Source organism: Oncorhynchus mykiss, chromosome 30 (assembly GCF_057628025.1).
Source record: "Oncorhynchus mykiss isolate SJ-2025 chromosome 30, ASM5762802v1, whole genome shotgun sequence".
Classification (NCBI taxonomy): Eukaryota; Metazoa; Chordata; class Actinopteri; order Salmoniformes; family Salmonidae; genus Oncorhynchus; species Oncorhynchus mykiss.
The window spans coordinates 38,205,001-38,221,587 of NC_143051.1; the positions used below are offsets into that span (position 1 = coordinate 38,205,001).

Genomic DNA, 16,587 nt, shown 5'->3' on the forward strand with positions numbered 1-16,587 from the left:
TCCCCTTCAGCCTACACTGCTTGGAGGGAGCTATGACACTTTTGGTGTGTGTGTGTGTGTGTGTGTGTGTGTGTGTGTGTGAGTGAGTGAGTGAGTGAGTGAGTGAGTGAGCGAGGATGACTGCGCAATACCCCATAATGTCAAAGTGGAGTCAGAAAAGCTGAAATGCCTTGAATCAATAAGTATTCAACCCCTTTGTTATATCAAGCCTAAATAAGTTCAGGAGTAAACATTTTCTTAACGAGTCACATAATAAGTTGCATGGACTCTCTATGTGCAATAATAGTGTTTAACATGATTTTTGAATGACTACCTCATCTCTGTACTGCACACATCCAACTGTATGTAAGGTCCCACAGATTCAACTACAAAGACTAGGGAGGTTTTCCAATGCCTCACAAAGAAGGGCACCTATTGGTAGATGGGTAAAACATTTCAAATGCAGACATTGAATATCCCTTTGAGCATGGTGAAGTGTTAATTACACTGGATGGAGTATCAATGCACCCAGTCACTACAAAGATACAGGTGTCCTTCCTAACTCAGTTTCCGGAGAGGAAGGAAACCGCTCAGGGATTTCACAATGAGGCCAATGGTGACTTTAAAACAGAGTTTAATGACTGTGATAGGAGAAAACTGAGGATAGATCAACAACATTGTAGCTACTCCACAATTCTAACCTAATTGACAGAGTGAAAAGAAGAAAGCCTGTCCTGAATAAAATATTCCAAAACATGCATCCTGTTTGCAATAAAGCACTAAAGTAATACTGCAAAAAATGTGGCAAAGCAATTATCATTTTGACCAAAAGTGTTACGTTTGGGGCAAATCCAATACAACACATTACTGAGTACCACTCTCAATATTTTAAAGTATTGTGGTGGCTGCATCATGATATGGGTATGCTTGAAATCGTTAAGGGACTGGGGAGTTTTTCAGGATAAAAAGGAAACGGAATGGAGCTATGCACAGGCAAAATCCTAGAGGAAAACCTGGTTCAGTCTGGTTTTCACCAGACACTAGGAGATGAATTAACTTTTTAGCAGGACAATAACCTAAAACCTAAAGGTCAAATGTACACTGAAGTTGCTTACCAAGAAGACAGTGAAAGTTCCTGAGTGGCCGAGTTAGTTTAGAATAAATATGCTTGTCTTGCAATGTTGAACAACTAATTTGACAAAACTCGAAGAATTAAACAAATAATATAATGGGCAAATATTACCCAGAAAGACACACGGCTGTAATCACTGCCAAAGTTGATTCTAACATACTCAGGGGTGTGAATAATTATATATATTTATGTGTTTCATTTTGAATAAATTAGCAAAAATGTCTAAAGACGTATTCACTTTGTGATTATGGGGTGTTGTGTGTAGATGAGTGAGGAAAATTATCTATTTAATCAATTTTGAATTCAGTAACACAACAAAATGTGAAATAAGTCAAGGGATCTGAAATCTTTCTGAAGGCACTGTATGTTTGTGTGTATGTGTGCTTGTGTTAAGCATAACTGTTAAGGCCCAGCTACACTACAAAAAATAAGCAACTAATTTGTTGTGACGGCGAGGGGGATCACAATACATATTGTATTGGCAGCTAAGTGTCGTGATAATATGGTATTGTGAGGTCCCTGGCAATTCCCAGCCCTATTAATAATGTGTGCCCGCAAATCTCAGTTATGACTCACAAGACAAGCTGAATGATCATGTATACAGCAAGTATACAGTATGACTGCCTAACCCAAAACCCCAATACACGAAGGGTGACAGAAAAGCCAGACCGTAAACACGTGTTCTTAAACCACTGTGTCTTCAAGCAGCAAACACAGGCCCCATACCAACTACTGTAAGTCGTCCCATCCACTTCCTTTGTCTCTCTATCCCACGGTAAACCCATAGCCAGAGGAGTGAGGAGGAACTAATCTCCCACTGCCCTAAGGACAGATGTGAAAGCCAATGTCTCCTATTAGGAGGCTAGGCAGACAGAGAGATATCTATGGGGGGGGGGGGGGGGGGGGGGGGGGGGGGGGGTGAGAGAAAAAGAGAGAGGTTGCGATAGAGAGTGAAATCGAGAGCTCGATAGACCAAAACAAAGAGAGGGAGAGAACAAGTCGCACAGTGCCTCCTTCCAAAATCCCACTAGACTTCCGGTTAGCCTGGGGGCCTTCCATCCAGAGAAACAAAACAAGAGGCGAGAGCTGGGCTCTAGGATACAGCAGAGCAGCAGAGCAGCCCGAGCACCAGCCACTGAGGAGGCCAGGCTATTTTTAAACATGCTGATTGGTCTGTCTCAGAGTTTTCCCAAAACTCGGGTCCATGTTAGATGCAGTTCGTGTGTCGTGTTTTGTTTTTAAACGTAGAGGCGACTCCTGTGGCTATGAAAAACCTGACGTAGCGTAAGAAAATAGATTTGGATCAGTAACCGAGTGTTTTCCTGTCACTATGAACATATGGCTATCACGTCAGTCTCGCGACACCGCATTCAAGAGCAAACTTTGCCAAGTTAAATTGTGTGTTTAGGATTGAGACTGACTTTGATTGTTGCTTTCATGATATCATTATATTATTAAACATTTCTGTTCATTATATTATCATTTTTATTTATTTATTTGACTATTTCTTCCTAGTTCATCTTTTATTTGATGCACTTTGAGATTATTCTTGTATAATGAAAAGCACTTCAAATGGTATAAATGATACGGGTACATTGTTTAGCATGTGTATATGAGTACAAGATAGACGGGGTGCATGACTACATTGCTATGGGGAGCAAGGCATTTTACAGTAAAGGACGTTCATGGAACCTACATTACATTATCACTCTTACACTGTCAACATGTAAACAGCTCATTGGACAACCATAAACCTCGATAGCACCCGGCATTAACAGTCGACTGGTGTTTAAGTGACATTTTAAGGCTGAGGCGTGTTAGTGAGAGTGACTACGACAGCTTGGCGGTTGAAAACGATTGGAAATGTGAAGGAAAAAAAACGCGAATGTTTCATGGGGATAACTAAAAAGGCGGCGAGTGCCGTGACCTGAGCCAAATAACAATTCGACGAACGGAAATATTTGGGTTGATTTGTCATCATTAAAGTTCCAGCCGGCTGGGCCGCGTGGGAGGAGAGAGTCTGCCGAGACACAAGATCACGGAATTCCATCGCCTCCAAAACTAAATCCAAAACTCCCAAAGCGATATACGTAGTTCTCCCCGAGCTCTTGAACCTGTTTTTAAGAAACACTCACAATCATACTAGCGCAAACACAATAGGAAAACAAATTGGCTACTGGTTTATAATGGATTATTTATTTTTTTTCATTCCTGTGCAATTACACCCAATTGAAACGTACTCTATACGAAACAGTTGGATTTATTCAATTGGTTTATTCAATTTACTTCTGGTTACCGTAGCTTGGGTACACTCTGCTGCGTTTTAATATATTGTGACTGATAGGATAAGTAGGTAGCTCTCTGTTCGATTATCCACAGTGTGCAGACTGAATGGGGTGGGGAGTTTTGTGCAGATTGAATGGGGATTTATTCTGTTAAGTAGAGCTGCAGTGTTGCTGGGAGAGCAGGGGTATCCCCCCTCTCTCGCTCGCTCGCTCTCCTTTCCTCTCTCTCTCTCTCTCTCTCTCTCTCTAATTGGGAGCCGCATTCTTCAGGAGTCAGTTGTGTTTTCTCACAGGAATCCCAAACACAAACAGAGGCGAGGTTGGGGGCACGGCCCACTCCTGCCCACTCCTGTGTGACCTATCTCTCGCCCTCACTCCCTCTTCTTCTCTCCCCCTCCCTCACTTTCAGACATGTGTCTGCCAATCCAGTCATGAGCCTGACAACATCCCCACCCTCCCTGCGCTGCTGCAGTCAAACAAAGGACACACACACACACACACACACTGCTATCCGAAACACATACGCAACTTACGTGCACAAGTACGTCTTAATAGGTGATAGACCAATGCAGGTCATGCATTAAAGTACAACATCTCCTCTGCCATACACATCCATCCGCTCACATAAGCAGATATACACAGAGCACGAATAGCTGCCGTTCCATCTAGCTCCATTGGCTGCAGGCAAAGAAGCAGGGCCTGGGTGGAGGAGAGTTATTGCTGATGTGCAGGGAGGGCTGGGAGGAGAGGGGGCCGCTCCGCTCCCGACAGACCATTTGTTCTGCCATTCTTCAGCCAAAACAAATTTAAGTCTCTCCTACAGAAGGTCAACTGTGCTCAAATTCATAAATAAGGGGGTAATTGGCGCAAGAGCCGGTGGTGAAGCTCAAAGGCCACCGCCGTCCCATCCCAGAGTTACAGCCCACTGACCAATGGGGGAGGCAAACCCACAAAGACACACACTGTGTCACCCACACACATACACTGACACACATATCTACTGTACAGTTGTATATACAGTTGAATTTGAGTAATGTCTGTACCGTCTGCCTCGTAGCACTAGGGATGGCTATATACAGACTATGCTAGAGCCGGATCGACGCCCTTATCAAGCATTCCAAACACCCCTATGCTATGGGACTGTGAGTGGCTGTACAATCCACAACAGAGCTAGTTGTGTGTGTGTGTGTGTGTGTGTGTATGTGTGTGTGTGTGTGTGCGTGCGTGCGTGAGTGTTCATACGTACACACCTCTCTCTGTGTGTACAGAACAGTACATGCCCAGGCATACTGGTGTGTAAAGCGAGATAGATAGAATGCCTAGCTGTCTGGTGCGTGTGTAGCCCCCCTCTCTAATTAGGGCACCACGAGCCAGTGAGGAGGAATTCCGATCCGCAACACTGCTTTTCTCTGGCAGCCTCACTCACACATGCGTAGTACAGGTCTACAAGCGTCTGTGTGCATCCTAACACACATGAGCGCATGCAGGATCCCCAACACCTGTCTTGAATATGGCGTCTTTCTTTTTAACATCTAAAACATCCCTACCATCTCTGGAATGTCACTTTAGGCCCCCAGGGAATCTATTCCATGAGGCATCAATGACAAAAGCCAGACTGGATGCTGGCACCAAGTGCCAGGCACTGCTATGGTAGATTTGCACAAATGATGACAAACCAGCATGGACACAATGACTGTTTCATTGTCTTTTGTGGACTATTTTGTTGCATTCCTCTCAAAGGAACGCGCACGTTTTGAATTGAGCTGTCTGCTAAAAGGTATGAATTCCTCCCCTACACAAAAACAGACTAAGGTGCCCTCAAGTGGGCTGAATGGCAATATTGACTCCTGTGAGACATCGCTAACAATTCTAAATGTATGCTTTTTTAAAGCCTGCAAATGTCAAATAAACTGCTTGAACATGTATGTAGTTCCCAAACTGTAGTTTCAACCCAACTAGACCCCCCCCCCCCCAAAAAAAAATGCAGACCATATCGAATGTATAGTTGAGTAACACAGAGCTGGAGGAGGATGGGAGCGCGCTGGTGTTAGTCACAGTCTTGTTTCGCTTCAGGCCTCAGTATTCAAGAACCATGGAACCATCATCCTCCCTCCTTCTCCCTCATTCCTCCCCCTCCTCCCCCTCTCCATCCTCCAACCCCTCCCCCTCCTCCTCCTCTTCCCTGTTAAGTGCCATCGGGGAGCTGATGCAGTGTTGTAAGCAGAGTTTAGTAGGCCAAAGAAGACGATGTACCAGATTCCAACATCTTAAGCAACAGGCTCTCCTCTGTGGAATACTGCATTACTCAACACAAACCCTCTACATCCCATCCCACCGCCTCACACACTAAGCAAACTGCAGGGTTTCATCGCGAATAGGCAGTAGAGGTACGTAGTGTCATCATGAATAGGCAGTAGAGATATGTTGTGTCATCATGAATAGGCAGTAGAGATATGTTGTGTCATCATGAATAGGCAGTAGAGGTACGTAGTGTCATCATGAATAGGCAGTAGAGGTACGTAGTGTCATCATGAATAGGCAGTAGAGGTACGTAGTGTCATCATGAATAGGCAGTAGAGGTACGTAGTGTCATCATGAATAGGCAGTAGAGATATGTTGTGTCATCGCGAATAGGCAGTAGAGGTACGTAGTGTCATCATGAATAGGCAGTAGAGATATGTTGTGTCATCATGAATAGGCAGTAGAGGTACGTAGTGTCATCATGAATAGGCAGTAGAGGTACGTAGTGTCATCATGAATAGGCAGTAGAGGTACTTAGTGTCATCATGAATAGGCAGTAGAGATATGTTGTGTCATCGCGAATAGGCAGTAGAGGTACGTAGTGTCATCATGATTAGGCAGTAGAGGTACGTAGTGTCATCATGAATAGGCAGTAGAGGTACGTAGTGTCATCATGAATAGGCAGTAGAGATATGTTGTGTCATCATGAATAGGCAGTAGAGGTACGTAGTGTCATCATGAATAGGCAGTAGAGGTACGTAGTGTCATCATGAATAGGCAGTAGAGGTACGTAGTGTCATCATGAATAGGCAGTAGAGATATGTTGTGTGTATATCCGAATTGCGGACAGCAATTCTATACGTAACCTATTGTAATGGTTTTGAGTATATACATAGTATGTTGATGAAGAGGAAAAACTAGTTTGTGCATCTTAGTAAAGCTATTGTTGACAGTCACAGAAGAATCCATCATTCTGACGCAATGGTTGGCTTAGAGATAGCACAAAGTGACACACGAGAGAAGTTTGGACATGTGCTGTTCTGGGTTTATTGTATTGGCATCCCCTTAGCGAACCTTGAAACAAGACTCTCCCAGTAAGTTAGGGGAAAGAGTGTTAGACATCCCTGGGCAGGAATCTATGCCATCTATCCCCATGACTTACTGGAAAAGGAGGAACGTTCTGAGCTTTTTCCCAGCTCTCCCAAGTGGAGTTTAAATCGGTGTGGGTTTCGAGCAATTTGTGCTTTAATAACATGAGCCATACTGGGCAGCCAGCGAAAAAGAAGAAAGTGTGAAATAAAATAAACAAAGAGACAGAGTAAGAGACAGATAGCGTAAGAGAGAGAGAGAGAGAGAGAGAGAGAGAGAGAGAGAGAGAGAGAGAGAGAGAGAGAGAGAGAGAGAGAGAGAGAGAGAGAGAGAGAGAGAGAGAGAGAGAGAGAGAAAACGCAGTGCTGTTGTACATCAATGCTATAGGCTAGTGATGGGGAACCCTGCCAATGGGGGAGAATTACAGTGTTTGTCCAGCCCTTGGTAGGTGGCGTGATTTATTCATGAGATAAGTCACCAGCGCTGTGGAATATGAGAGTGTAACGTTGTAATGTTTCCTCCCTACCGCAATGACTCAGGTCTGCCATGCCCTCACTGGGGAAGAGTTTACTGGGTGCAAAACAAGGCAATGGTCAGGGATCGGGCGTATGTTTTTTTGGAGTGGAAAATGTCACTCTGACAAGAGTCTGTGACAACAGTAGGTATGTATTTTTTTTAAATCGTTTTCTCATGTAATTTTTTATTTTTTTGTCTGTTATATATAAAAACCTATTCAAATCTAGCTACAATATGGGCTGCATTACACATACAACAGCTTATATGATGAGCTCTAGATTTATTTTCAAGGGGGAGAAACTTCCCGCCAGTGAACAATTATAAAAACTCTTCAAGATTTCACAAGTTTGCAGTTTCTGTTTATCCATTTGTATTGCCGACCTACAGAGTTTCACAAACCATGGCAAGTTATGGGGAGAGATAAAAGATGAATTCAGCTCCGGTGGTCTTGTCTATTGTATATGCTAAAGTGTTTTCTGAACTATTTATTTACCCTCCAATGGACTCGTTCCCTCAGACGATAGTCGCGCGCTATTGTTGTGCGCGCCGTTGGCCCTCCATTCTCTGTGTGAATGTGTCGGGCCAGCCTCTGAGGGAACGGCGATCCGCCCATTGTCCTACCACACAGATTACCACATGAACAGGAAGATCCTTGGCGCTGACGGCAGCCAGCGGCAGGCCCCCGCTAAATACCCAAGACAGGAGACTCATTGTGGAGGGAACGGCGGACGGGTCGGTCAACTACCATGGGACGGACGATTAGCATGACAATACGGCCCATGCGGCGTTTTATGTCTGTACGACGCATACGAGTCGGAGGAGGAGAGGGATACCACAGGAAGCAGCCGTCAGACGCAGGAGGCGACACGACTTTCTGAGAGCACAGAACTGCAGCCATGTCTAACCGTGCTGCTAGTCACGTATTACTGCTATGTCCCTGTTAGTCCTAGCATTAAATGACCATATTCCATTAGTTCACAAGGGTTCTGACTGTGCTTGATGATAATGTGTCTAGTACCCACAACAACATATCCTTCACCCAGATTTACACGTATGCATTGAATGACTAAGTCACTTTGGATAAAAGCGGCTGCTAAAATGGCATACTCAGTGGCAAGAAAAAGTATGTGAAACCTTTGGAATTACCTGGATCTCTACATAAATTGGGACATAACATTTGATCTAATCTTCATCTAAGTAACAACAATAGACAAACGCAATCTCCTTCAACTAACACACAAACAATTATACGTGTTCATGTCTTTAAATCAAATTGTATTTGTCACATACACATGGTTAGCAGATGTTAGTGCGAGTGTAGTGAAATGCTTGTGCTTCTAGTTCCGACCACGCAGTAATATCTAACAAGTAATCTAACAATTTCGCAACAACTACCTTATACACACAAGTGTAAAGGAATGAATAAGAATATGTACATTTAAATATATGGATGAGTGATTGCCGAAAGGCATAGACACGAGGCAGGAGATGGTATAGAGTACAGTATATACATATGAGATGAGTAATGTAGGGTATGTAAACATTATACAAAGCGCTGTTGCGCCTTCTTCACCACGCTGTCTGTGTGGGTGGACCATTTCAGTTTGTCCGTGATGTGTACGCCGAGGAACTTTCATCCTTCTCCACTACTGTCCCGTGGATGTGGATAGGGGGGTGCTCCCTCTGCTGTTTCCTGAAGTCCACAATCATCTCCTTTGTTTTGTCGAAGTTGAGTGTGAGGTTATTTTCCCTCACCTCCTCCCTGTAGGCCGTCTCGTCGATGTTGGTAATCAAGCCTACCACTGTAGTGTCGTCTGCAAACTTGATGATTGAGTTGGAGGCGTGCATGGCCACGCAGTCATGGGTGAACAGGGAGTACAGGAAAAGGCTGAGAACGCTCCCTTGTGGGGCCCCAGTGTTGAGGATCAGCGGGGTGGTAATGTTGCGGCAGGGTAGCCTAGTGGTTAGAGCGTTGGACTAGTAACCGAAAGGTTGCAAGTTCGAATCCCCGAGCTGACAAGGTACAAATCTGTCGTTCTGCCCCTGAACAGGCAGTTAACCCACTAGGCTGTCATTGAAAATAAGAATTTGTTCTTAACAATAGTTAAATAAAGGTAAAAAAAAATAAAAATGTTGTTTCCTATAGGGCGAAAGTCATTTATCTCAGTTACCTTAGCTTTCTTGGGAACAGGAACAATGTTGGCCCCCTTGAAGCTTGTGGGAACAGCAGACTGGGATAGGGAGAGATTGAATATGAACAAAGCAGTCAGCTGGTCTGCGCATGCTCTGAGGACGTGGCTGGGGATGCCATCTGGGCCGGCAGCCTTGCGAGGGTTAACACTTTTAAATGTTTTACTCACGTTGGCCACGCTGAAGGAGAGCCCACAGGTTTTGCTAGCGTGCTGTGTTAGTGGCACTGTATTGTCCTCAAAGTGAGCAAAAATGTGTTTAATTTGTCTGGGAGCAAGACATCGGGGTCTGCGACGAGGCTGGTTTTCTTTTTGTAGTCCGTGATTGACTGTAGATCCTGCCACATATGTCTGGTGTTTGAGCCGTTGAATTGTGACTCTACGTTGTCTCTATATTGATCGCTTAGCTTGTTTGATTGCCTTGCGGAGGGAATAGCTACATTGTTTGTATTTCCAGCTTTATGCAAGTCAACTATTCTTAATCTTAGTTCTTCTGAGATCTCTTTTGTTCGAGGCATGGTTCACATCAGGCAATGCATGGAACACAAGCATTTCGCTACAGCCGCAACAACATCTGCTAAATATGTGTGCCACGTTCTGACCTTAGTTCCTTTATTTTGTCTTTGTGTTAAGTTGGTCAGGGCGTGAGTTGGGGTGGGTAGTCTATGTTCTTTTTTCTTTGTTGTATTTCTGTGTTCGGCCTGGTATGGTTCTCAATCAGAGGCAGCTGTCGATTGTTGTCTCTGATTGAGAATCATACTTAGGTAGCCTGCTTTCTCCATTTTAGTTGTGGGTGATTGTTTTCTGTTTAGGTTGTTTCCCTGACAGAACTGTGCTCTTTTTGTCATTTTGTTTGAGTGTTTTTTGTGAACATTAAATATGAACAATTTCCACGCTGCGCTTTGGTCTCATTCCAACGACGATCGTTACAATGTTTTAAGCGACCGATACAATTTGATTTGATCAGGCAATGCTTCTTGTGAATAGAAAACTCACATTTTGTGAGTGTTTTTTTATTGGGCAGGGCAGCTCTAACCAACATCTCCAATCTCGTCTCATTGATTGGACTCCAGGTTAGCTGACTCCTGACTCCAATTAGCTTTCGGAGAAGACATTAACCTAGGGGTTCACATACTTTTCCCAACCTACACTGTGAATGTTTAAATTATTTATTCAATATAGACAAGAAACATACAATCATTTGTATGTTATTAGTTTAAGCACACTGTGTTTGTCTATTGTTGTGACATAGATGAAGAACAAATCAATTTATGCAGAAATCCAGGTAATTCCAAAGGGTTCACATACTTTTTCTTGCCACTGTATTTTTAGATTTGACATTTTAGTCATTATATTATTATCAGGGGTGAAAGTAAGGTGGTGTTTTACCGGTAAAATATGTGCCTGTCACAATAATGAAAACAAAATGTCAAAACAATAGGCTATTACACCATTATTTATCATTACCGCATGTCAGAGGCATGACAAATGAGCCAATGGACTTGAAAACGGGTTGGTATCGCCATACGCTCCAAACTGAGATGTGGTTCGACGAGAACACAGACCTTTTGCCAAGGCAGAGATGAGTGGCCGACACCGAGGACGCGCGAGGACAGCAGTGGAGACCCAAATGACAGTCGCCAAATGTCATTAGACTTTGTGGTGTTTTTATGTCACAGTCTCTCTCTATTCACCACTGTTTGGTGGCTGGGAATATGTTGCGAGTGGATGAACGTGTGCGGTGGCCCATTTTCCAAACTAACATGACAAAGACGCACCTCCAACGACCCATAACACCTCACATTATTCTGCCCCCCAAAAAAACCATACTTCTCTCACCCAATGGCATGAGGGTTCAGCACCGATGCTGTCCCGTGATAAGCAGCGCCCTCTTTGCTAGAGGCAGGGGCGCTAAATATTGAGCTTTTCCATGCCCGGCCCGCCTCTCCAGGGTACTGTCGGAGAGACGCAGCACTGCGGTGCTCCACCAATGCTGCATCGAATTCATGAAACATAAATAATGTCATCTACGGTAGAAGGAGTACACTCTTAAAAAAAAAAAAAGAAGAACCATAGAAGAACCCTTTTAAGTTCCAGGTAGAACCCTTTTTCGTTTCAGGTAGAACCATTTTGGGTTTCAAGTTGGGTTTTGGGTTCCTTCTTGGACCCCAAAAAGGGATTTTTACCTGGAACCAAAAAGGGTTCTTCAAAGGGTTCTCCTATGGGGACAGCCGAAGAACCATTTTAGGTTCTAGATAGCACTTTGTTTTCTAAGCCTTTGTGTTTTTTCTGTAGCGCATAGGCTGGTGACCAAATGTATTACAATGTCTTGAGACAGACCCTTTTTCAATCATTAACGAGGAGAGAGAGTGCAGGTCAACTAGAAAGGCAAGCAGGCAGACATCAGCTTTGGAGTGGCTGTGGCGTAATGAGAAAGAGGTGGACAGCAAGTGGTGCTGAAAGAAATTCATTTCAACAGTCGTCTTCATTTGAATTTGACTTCACTAACAACAAGAGGGTTTTCTTGGAGCCGATTTCTTCCTATTCAACCCGTTTGACCGACACAGTTACGCTATCCATAGATTTGTCAGTATAGCCAAATCGTCCAATACTGTCACCACGCACTCCTTAAATGGCGCCGTGTCTGGGAAGGGCTTGGTGTGTTTGGTTAAAACCAGGGCTCAAATTGAATGAGGGTATGACATACCCTTTTTTAAAGGAAAGGGTAAAAAAGGATACCAACTGTTAGCTTTCTATTTTGAAATAAATATATGAAAAGGTATCCAGATCAAATAAAGCGTTCTATCACAATACTTAACTCTTAACTTAACTTGATTTATGTATATGACGTTCTGAGGCTGAGCTACGGCCTTCGATATTTCCGAGGAGGCAGAACATTGACTTTGCTTTTCCCTTTCTGTAAATAGAATGTGCTTAAGCCAACAACAGAAGTGCTTCCCTAAAAGCTGCATGGGTTTAAACAATGGACGAGTGGAAAGCAGTTGAAGCTTACATTTTTTTGAGTTGGTCTGGCCTCTGTCTGGGAGGAGAGGTAACTTTTGAAAGTGCCATGCTTAGATTCATTTGGATGTCTAATGTTACATTATTTGCAAACAGCAACCGTTTTGTTGCAAACAAGACACTCTGGTTTGACATTGGAGAAATATGATAAGAATAAGAAATTCTCTGTCCCTTCTTCCCGGAAACATTTATTTTCACTATCCACCTTTCTTTTGAGACTTTTTCACAGCAAAATCTTCTCTTGGCTGCAAGCTGTTGTTTCCCCCCAATCAACGCACAAATAAACATAAAAAAACTAATTTAACAGAGACATTGGTTATTTTATCAGTGTAATCAGATGGAAAATATTGGGATATGTTATTGACATTGAACTGATTATATAGCCTACTAAGCAGATGTGTTAAAAAAATATATATATTTGTAGCATAGGCCTATGAATTGGGCTGCTAATATGTTCTGCTTGCTGACTATTAGCTGAGAAAAAAATTGGCCCAAGGCCAAACCTATTGACGACCCCTGCTGTACACTATTCTAGTTTAGCGGGGATGGAAGGAGGGGTACCAATTTTCTGTCTTGCCCATGTATTTTTTTGGGGTGCACTCGCGGGCACACCCAGGAGGTCGTGTACCGGGAAGAAATTAAATCCACTTTCACCCCTGATTATTATGATGTATTAATCCAATAATAGATATAAAACTGAATGTGTGTGGCCTTGATCACATCCTTACATCATGACAGCAGATCTTTAAATTCTTCCCATGGTATAAAACCCATCTTATTTCTGCTGGAACACTGCATAGACAGCTGTGTGTACTGCCTTGTGGGAATCACTAATGTCATAAATGTCCTAAGTGGAAAAATAATGAGCAAGCGAGAGAAAACCTGTGACAAATAAGGCACCTGTTAATCACTAGCTAGGTTTCCATCGAATTGGCGACGGAGTTTCATGCGAACGTTCAAAAGTAATTTCCCCCACGCATTTCCCCCACCGCTGGCGTTGTCACCAAACTGACATGTGGGTCAAATCAGTGTGTGATGACGTAGAGATGGACAGAGGCATGGGGATGGGTGGTAACGAGACAAACTCTGTTTTCGTGTGCACACTAAAACATTTTGGGTCGTGTTTATTCCAAATTGGGAACACCGAATGTCATGTCAGATAAAGGGAATTTGAGCTATTCCGGTGACAAAAGAAAAGGACCGAGCTATTGTATACGACCTAACTGAGAGCCAGTCGTTTTCTCTCTTCGTGGCAAGAGAGACAGTCCAGCATTCATTTCCTTCATTCCTTGCAACCAAACAACAAATAACCTAATCAGAAAACTCTTAAAAGCCCTGCGCCACAATGCACACATATCTCTACCCACCCCACTTCCACACTTAGCTGCCTTAAAGGATTTCAATTCCCGGGAAAGAACAGTCATTCACATAAGTAATCAGTTTCATGAGCTCTCTCACTCACGGACTTATTCCACAACCCCGCCACATTAGACAGTCACTGGTGGAAATAAGAAAAAGGGTAACGCATCCAATTATTTGTGCATAATGACAGCTCTGTTATCCACCGAGGCAGTGCCTCACAGAAAGAAAGAAAAACAATTCCCCTCTTCTCTCTATGCATCTCAAGTGCTCAAAATGGCCAGGAGGAACATTTGGCCACTTTCATTCCTCAAGAGTTATGGCCCATTGGCACCGTCTCTGAGGTATATTTATGGTGGGAGCGGGGGACATTAGTGAGGTGTTCCCCTAAAAGCTGGTACATTGGCAGGCCTTGGCGGCGGCCATCTCAGGGTCGTGTATCGGGCACTGGAGCTTGGAGGAGTCGTGGACCGCAAGAGTTTATGAGGAGGCTTCCCTCTGTGAAGCGCCACTGGCGTCCAACGGCATGCCCTTCAGATGCACGACGACTCATTACCTCACCTCCAGTCAGGAAATAAATCCTAGAACGACATGAGTCGCTTACAAGGTCTCCAAGGCACCCAGACTGTATATTTGTGAACCCCAACAACATACCCCGGGAACGACCCCTTCCAAAATGGAAACGTTGATAAATCAATGCGAGATGAATCCAATATATGATGGAATGAAAGCAGCAATAATAGAATCCTGGATACTAGTCGATATACTGGTTTTGTAGCAGGCAAACCGCTAACAGCTCGGGTTTTCAGGTGCCTTGGCGGTGTGCTTTTGCCCTCCACCACTTCTCATTGTCGATGGGTGCCCTTAATAATTCATAGGCTTTAAGAATCGGCAGGCTCTAATTGGTGGGCTGCTGTAATCCTCTCAGCACTGCGGGGACCGAGGCTCAGTGGCAGTTGCTTTTTACAGGGAAGCCGAGAAGAATTGAGACGCCTTTTTTTCAAAAAGAAACTCAGCTTGAAGATAAAAGGCCTCGCTTGAAATCGAAACAGCACCGTGAAGCAGCACACAAGATGTATAAGGTTGTGGTTGGGTCGGGGCTCCTTTCACACACGTTGAGAATACGAGATGGACCACTCAGGACTCTCCAGCACTCCTTTTGGAGTTTGGTGTTATGTCAGTCAGTGGGTCTGTGTAGAATCTACTAGAGACAAAATAGTGTCGACTCACATCTGTAAAATGACACGTTGCTCTGTTGTACAGTTAGGTGAATGGGCTTACCACCAATTCCACCACATCTCACTCCTTGCAGAGGAGAGAGAGATAGCGAGAGGGAGACAGAGAGAGAGAGAGTGAACAAAGACCAGATCACTGAACATGATCCTCCTGCTTGGTGGCTCACAAGTAATCACATGATCACGAGTGTGTGTGTGTGTGTGTGTGTGTGTGTGTGTGTGTGTGTGTGTGTGTGTGTGTGTGTCAATCCATCCTGGGTATCTCATGGGGGTGTGAATCATGCTGCTGGTGCTGTCAGTCACAGGCAGGGCCCCTTAGGGCAGGCAACCTCTATTAACTATCACTCTCCTCTTACTGTGTAACCATGGAGCCGCATCACAGTATCTTTGCTTGAGAAAATCCCATCTTCATCCACCCTGCTATTTTTCTAATCTCCTTCGCTATTGGCCCGAATCATTTGGAAATCTTGATTTGCAAGTAGAGGCAGACTAAGCACACACAACTTCTCAGCAGATCGTCGGTGCCTGATCACTCTTTTCTGCCTGTTTCTCAAAGTCTCCCTCTCAGTCTCCTTCGGTCCCTAACTCAATCTCTCTATGTCTAGCTTTTGACTTAGCGATGTCTGTGCTACAACCACTCTCTCCGTGTTCCATCTCTTTCTCTGTCTGTGTTGCATCTCTTTTTCTCTAAGCATCTCCCTCCCTCCCTCCCTCCCTCCCTCCCTCCTCCTCCTCCTCTAATAGCTCAAATTGAGTTCAGCCATGAGAAACCCTTCTGTGTGTTTAAGTCCTCTCTGGCTTTTCCCCGCTTGTTATCCCCAGAGTGGCTTTCTGAGGCGCTTAGGCAGCAAGGTGCGTGGGTAGCAGATCTAAGCGCCTGCCGGATTGCAAACGACTAGACCTTCACCTGATGCTTTTCACCTTGAGAGCCGCTGACGATCCGCTTGCAGCCGTATTGTGCGTCTGCCGAGCCGAACTCCATCTCTCCCTCCCTCCCTGCACTCGCTTTTATCGAATTACCGGGTGCAGTCGCACCCTGTACTGCGTTTAAAACAGACTTAATATGTCGTGGTGTGGTGTCGACAGCTATGCCTATGACACCGAGTTCCAGATAGTTACCGCAAACGGAGGCCAAATGGAGAGGAAACAAATGGCAAAATGAAGAGCGTTACTCTGACTGACTCATTAACCATCCAGCCCATGATGCTCAGTGTGATTTCAGCCTTGCTCAAAATGCCTTAAGTATGTCATTTGTCTGTTCCCATTGATTCCTTTCTCCCCCAGCTTGTAATTGAAAAAGAAAAGAAAATGCTATCTAAAACCATGGGAGAGACGTTAGACATTGCTGGAAGCCAGCATAGCAAGTCGGCGGATGGGAATCTTTGAATCCAGATGAGTTGGAGTGATTGCGCTGCATTCAATGTATCACATTCTAATTGATTATTGTAGCCCTGCAGATAATGATTTATTTTCAAGTCAAATTGTTTAGAGATTGTTTAGAGGAGAAATCATGCATTTTCTCTTTCCCCTGCCCAAATCTA

The 16,587-nt window shown here is 44.2% G+C and overlaps 1 protein-coding gene and 1 long non-coding RNA gene across 9 annotated transcripts in view; one reads left to right on the plus strand and one right to left on the minus strand.

The window, feature by feature from the left end:
- LOC110488444 (RNA-binding motif, single-stranded-interacting protein 3) overlaps positions 1-16,587 on the minus strand; it is a 350,151-nt gene that overhangs the window by 181,745 nt on the left and 151,819 nt on the right. The window lies entirely within an intron of this gene.
- LOC149970293 (uncharacterized) lies at positions 7,251-10,329 on the plus strand. Its single transcript, XR_016493667.1, has 2 exons — positions 7,251-7,388; positions 7,760-10,329. It is a non-coding gene; the product is annotated as an uncharacterized LOC149970293 (long non-coding RNA).